The 6,399-nt window shown below is 34.6% G+C and overlaps 1 pseudogene; it reads left to right on the forward strand.

Annotated features, from left to right (window-relative positions):
- The first annotated feature begins 4,337 nt into the window (after positions 1-4,337).
- Positions 4,338-5,671, forward strand: LOC149189734 (14-3-3-like protein D pseudogene; annotated as a pseudogene).
- Positions 5,672-6,399: the final 728 nt, after the last annotated feature.

Below are 6,399 nucleotides of genomic sequence, written 5' to 3' on the forward strand. Positions count from 1 at the left end.
CAGATTCAAAGAGAGAGAAAGACTAACTTAGTCTCTTGATTGTCCCCTCATATACTAATCCAAACTAAACTAAGATTCATTCATAAGCATAAGAAATGAAATAACTTGAAACATAAAAGCAAAAGAATGAATTTCAATTATCATACAAATCAAATGGAGAGAGAGCCTAACTTAGACCCTTGGTTATCCCCTCATATGATATTTGAAACATAAAAGCAAAAGAATGAATTTCAATTATCATGCAAATCAAATGGAGAGAGAGCCTAACTTAGACCCTTGGTTATCCCCTCATATGCTGATAAGATTTAAAACTTATTCATCAATCACAAACAAATCCTCAAACATCTAAGCAATTAAATGAAATAAGATCTATTATGAAATAAAATGTTTCTTTCATCCTTTTAGAGTGAGCTCAATTCTCCTAAGAACAAAGTGACAAATTATTCCATTTACTACACTAAGACAACTTATATCTAAAACTACATAATGGAAATATATGTAAAATGAAGCTTTATTCTATTCCATCATAAGTTGGATACATGCTCCAAGAGTCCTCCCCTTGGAATGGAGGAGGTACTCCTATTTATACAATGGGATGAGACAACAAACCCATAATGATGATCCACTAATCCCTCTTTAGTTCCATACATTTCTCAACCATCTAGACACATAACCCTATCCTCCATGATCTCCTCCATGAGGTCCATGATCTTCTCCATGAGATCATGATCTTTTCCATGAGGTTTATCTTATCAAATTCGAATTTGATCCTTCAAGGCCACATAAAGGTGTCTTGGAAGCTTCCTTTGTACCTACACATGTCAACAAACTCATTCTAATTGTTAGGTATAAGTATAAGCATATTATTTTCTAAAGTTTAACCATAATCCACTTTAAAATATTAAGAATTAATAAACTTTGGAAAAGCATAGTTATAACCCAATAATGAGGTAAATGTAATGATGTGGAGGTGGAATGGAGGTGACATGAAGGTAAAATGTGAAGATATTGGTGAATAATGGAGTGAAAATAAGGACAATTTAGAAGCCCAACATACCCCCAAACTGAAGGTATTGCATGTCCTCATGCAATCTATTACATTACTTTTTGATATTTGAGCTTTGGCTTAAACTCTGCATGATATCATTTACTTAACTTTTGCAAAGCGTTTTTGATGAACTGCAACTTGGTTGGTTCTTGTGTTTCAACCATATTTTTGTTTGTTGCATTCAATTTTAATGTATGATCTTTGCATATTGATAATGTGATTTTTATTGCAGAGTGTTTTTGTTGGAATGCATCATGGTTGGTTCTTGTGTAACAACCATGATTGTGTCAGCATCCAATTAGCTTTTAAATACTTTAGACAAAGCCATTTGCATGCTCATGTAATAGTGAATATATTTTGAAGGTAAGTGGGTTTTAGAATGTGATATATGAATATGGATGTTATATGAATGTGACAAAGTATGTATGTAAATGTATCCTTCCCCTTAAACGGATGGTTTGGGAAGTTATGTGAAATGAGGAAAGGAAGTGAAGCTTTTCCAAAAATTATTATTCTAACTTTTCAAGGAATTTAATGGTTAAAAGTTAGAAAATATCATACCTTAACTTACCCTTCCAAAAATGGATGAGAGTTGTGCACGTGTGGCTGCAAAAACTGTTGTTCATAGTCTTCTTTACTTGGTTGTGAAAATGGTGGATGAAATCGAAAAAGTGAATCTTTTATTGTTGCTGCATCTGCTGTTGAATTTGTTGTTGGATCTTCTGCTGAATGTTCGGAATCTGCTGCTAAATGCGGCTGAAAATGTAGAAGGCTTGGAAGGTATACAAAATATAGAAGTTACATTTCCCCCCCATCCTTATTTATTGACTTGTCCTCAAGTGATGACAAACAAAAAAACAATGAAATGAAATTGGCTTCATCTGCTACAAAATATGGGTCTTCAAGTCTTCAACGCTCGATGGTACAAATCTTACTTCGTGATTAAATGTGTCGATGTCGAACATAGCAAGAAGTTGTTGACTTAGTGGCCGTTAATGAATGCCCCTAGCCAACACAAGAGCTCCCACCATTGATTCCAATGGGAGTCAGGATGCCTAACACATCTTTGTAGGTACGAATAAATTTGTCGTGGTCGAGTCACCTACAAGATCCAACGAACAAGGGATATTAATGTACTCCCATTGTTCATTGGCAAGAGTACTTGCCATTAAGGCATGCAAGCCTCTAGGTGTTTTTTCAATGATACTTAGACTCTAGGACTTTGACTCAAGCAGGGTTTTATTGGCGGAAATGAAGGGGAATGGTAATGACAAGGAAAATGGCAATAAGCTTGTAAGGAATGGATGTAAGGAAATGCATGGTGTATGAATAAGAACTCTTGCTGTGAAAAATGGATATGGAAATGTCACGCTTTATGGATGTACAATTGGGGGAATTCAAAATCTTTTTCCAAAATGGGAGTGTAAGGTAGTGGTTGTGGACATGGATTTGTCTTCAGAATTTTCATGAATTTAGTCTCTGGAAGACTAATTGTCGTCACAATGCAATCTCCTTAATGATCACTTTGTCATCCTGTAACCTGTAAAAAAAACTTGGCAGAAAGAAAACATAAGTTTGTTCAAGAAGAATTGCGCATTTCCTTCAAGATTCTTACGCAAAAATTTCATACCAAATAAAACAGATTTAAGAAAAATCAAAGTGTTGAAAGTAACTCAATTCATGATACCAGTTTCAATCTATTCTTAAAAATAACCCTGAAAAATAATTCTCCCTGTTTGTGTCGGATAACTCATGAAATATACTTGGCAAAAAGATTGACATTAGACTTATTTGTTGTGTTCTGCATATTAGTGCATCATAAAGCATACAACAGAAAGATGTGATGAGTTAATGCCAACAAGAATCCTCCAATGTTTGATAAATCGATTTTTGAAATTTGTTTCCAAGTATTCCACTTTTTTTATTTTCAAATCTGTGTGAATTTTGTGAACTTTTATTTTATTTTTTATTTTTTTTTTAATTTTTTAATTTTTAATTTTAATATTTTTTTTTTTTTTTTTTTTTTTTTTTATTATTATTATTTTTTTTTGCTTTTTTTTTTTTTAAACAACAAATTTTTTAAAAAGAATATATGAAAACATTTTTTATTTTTTATGTTGATTTTCTTTATTTATTTAGATTTTTTTTAAACAACAAATTAAAAAACAATTTTTTTTTTTTAAATTTATTATTTAAGTTTGTAAAATCAACAAATTTTTTTATTAAAACCTAATAACGAAAATTTCTAAAAATAAATTATAACTAAAATAAACTATAACGTTGTTTTGTTTTTTTTGTTTTTTTAAATAAAAATACGAAAATCATGAGAAAATGTCGATGATGAAAGACCTTCCTACCAATGTCCAGAATACGTGTTCAAGGATTTTCCTCCAGTGGATATACGCTTCTGCTGCACTTGGCCTATGTATATACAGTCATTAAAACAATCAGTGCACTCGGCCTATGTATATACAATCTCTTTTAAAAATAAATGGTGCATTCTCAAATGGCTCGGCCTCAAATCAAACAGCGCTCTGCCTCTAATAAAAATTTTGAAAAACCAAACAGCGTTTTTAAATAGGATGGATTTTGGAATAGTTCGGCCCTTGTCTTTCTGAAAATCGGCGCTCGGCCTCCTATAAAAACTCGAATCTTATACAACACTTTTCATGGCTCGGCCTACACGACTTTACTATCCATTGTATTCACCAGAACAGAGTAACATTCTTCATGTTTGTTTGCCTTGCAGGCCGTTTCCATTCCACGGCATATATCAGACATATGAACAAAAAATTATCCAACAGTGCGAAACAACGACAGGCATATCACAACAAGATTCACAATTGCAACTAGACTCTGCCTCCACTGTTTCATAATACTCTGTTTTGATTTGCAAGATTACACATCCGAGCCCATGCTACTGACGTGTTATACATGCAACAAGATGGAGCTAAATTGCTGCGCTGTTTCCCACACATGCGATGAATCTTATCGCCAAGCCTTACATTTATTCAACCGACCTTAAAGTTATTGCTTCTGGAGTTAATGCGTAGTTTTAGCGTTTTACCTGGCTGTCAACGAGCGCTGAGGAGTGTTAATCGGCGCTCCGCATCCCTGTAGCTGCGTTGGCTGAATAGATCCCGAAAATTCAGTGATCACTTGGCGTTACATTCGGGATAATTTCCTCCTTATATCTTCACCAGGCGATGCATCATGCACGAACTCTGGCTGTTGTTGCAGGATATGAGGGGAACCCAATAAATAACTAGTGTTAAATTGTTACCCGGAAATGGGCATCCCATCGATCAGTCGCAGAATGAAAGACGAATCGAATCTGAAATTTCGGAAGCTTTTCCCAGATAAGTCTGCATTTATAACACCAGTTGCGCTTTGATAAGGCTCCATCACGGCACATGCAATATAAATTTCCTGGATCAAAACAAATGCTATGATGAAACTTTATAGAATTGTGCATCTGCATCTGCTCTCCTTGTGAGGATCTGCAAGCTTCTCTGTCAAAGTAGGTTGGACAACGACATGCATTGTAATGACGCTATTGGAGTAATTAGCCTTTCCTTAAGAGAAGCAACGGTGGTGGCAGGGGCGTATTTGTTGGGGTCGATATCAGTGCCATCGAACAGTCGAAATTTGAGCTCCATCGATTCCTCCACTGCCATTTTCACACCTCTAAATTTTCTCCCAGTATCAATAACTTTGCATCCTTTCAGTTCTGATTGGAATGATTTTAACAGGGCATTCTATCGATAAATCACTCAAATTCAGGGCATCGATGACTATGGGTAACCAATTCAAGGCTGCAGTCTTTCACTCAAAGTCAGGCCGTTGAGGACTATGAACGGCCAATTCAATTCAGGTAGGGTTTCCGCGTTACTACAAGCAAAATGAACAATCAATCGCGCCCGTACTCTATCTAAAAGGCAAAACAGGGGAGCATAATTGGAACAAGCCGCCAAAGTTTAATTTAATGGAGGCCGGTGGCTCCATGGCGGATGGTCAATGAACCGTCTGCCGTGCCAATTCCCACTGTTAGAGGGGTGTTAGCCGACGTTGAACTGTGAGGGAGAGCCATGTTTTCAGGGCCAAGTTAGTCGAGCAGGCCGAGCATTACGATGAGATGGTGTAGTCAATGAAGGATGTTGCCAAATTGGATCTAGAGCTGTCTGTAGAAGAAAGAAACTTTTTTCTGCGGGATATAAGAATGTTATTGGTGCTAGGAGAGCATCATGGCGGATTGAGCAGAAAGAAAAAGCAAAGAGAAATGAGCAGAACGTGAAAAGGATCAGGGATTACCGTCAAAAGGTGGAGGATGAACTTAAATCTGGAAATGAAAGGAAGGAAAGTGCTGATCAATCTTTGAAGGCTTATAAGGCTGCTTCAAATACTGCAGCTACAGATCTGCCTCCCACACATCCAATCAGGCTTGGCTTATCACTAAACTTTTCAGTTATCTATTATGAAATTCAGATCTCTCCTGAAAGAGCATGTCACTTGGCAAAACAAGCATTTGATGAAGCCATTGCAGAGCTTGATACTCTCAGTGAAGAATCATACAAGGAAAACACATTAATAATGCAATTGCTGAGAGACAATCTTACATTCTGATTTGGAAGATCTTGGAGAGGATGAATCTTTTTTTTTTTTTTTAAGTCTAAAAAAAATGGAATTAATCCTATCTTTGAAAAACAAAAATGGTAATCCTATCTTTAAAAACAAAAATGGTTAGTTGTTAAAATGATTTTTTTTATTTTATTTTATTTTATTTTATTTAATGTTTTGCATTTTTTTTTAAATATCTAAAAAAACAAAAAAAATGGCTAGTTTTTTTTTTAAATATCTAAAAAAACAAAAGAAATGGTTAGTTTTATTTATTTATTTTTTAATAATAATATGTATATATATGATACATATATTATTATTATTTTGTGGAAATTTTTATTTTTTAAATCTAAAATTAAAAAACTAAATTTCATCTAAAAATTTAAAGATGTTTTTTTTTCATTCACAAAATTCTTTATTGTCATATTGCAGATTAGTTCTCCAGCAAGAGTATTTTTATTTGAACAAAATCAATAGATTTTCTGATCTTCCTGATCGCACGAAGCGCAGGAAGAGAGCATACTAATCGCTTGATTCGTTTTTATTTATGCAGGGGGGGTTTTAAAAAGACTGAATTTAAAACTAGCTAAACATCAGAAAACTCAAACTTGAACTCCCTTATGAAGATCCTGCTGTCACCAGGTCTCACAAGTTAGTTTTTCTAAAGAAAAATACTAGTACTGAATTAAATTCCTAATGCCTGATCCCTTAGCACCATCCCCGGCAACGACGCC

Source organism: Pinus tabuliformis, chromosome 3_1 (genome assembly GCF_031772625.1).
Source record: "Pinus tabuliformis cultivar Carrire ecotype Pingquan chromosome 3_1, CPIR1, whole genome shotgun sequence".
NCBI lineage: Eukaryota > Viridiplantae > Streptophyta > Pinopsida > Pinales > Pinaceae > Pinus > Pinus tabuliformis.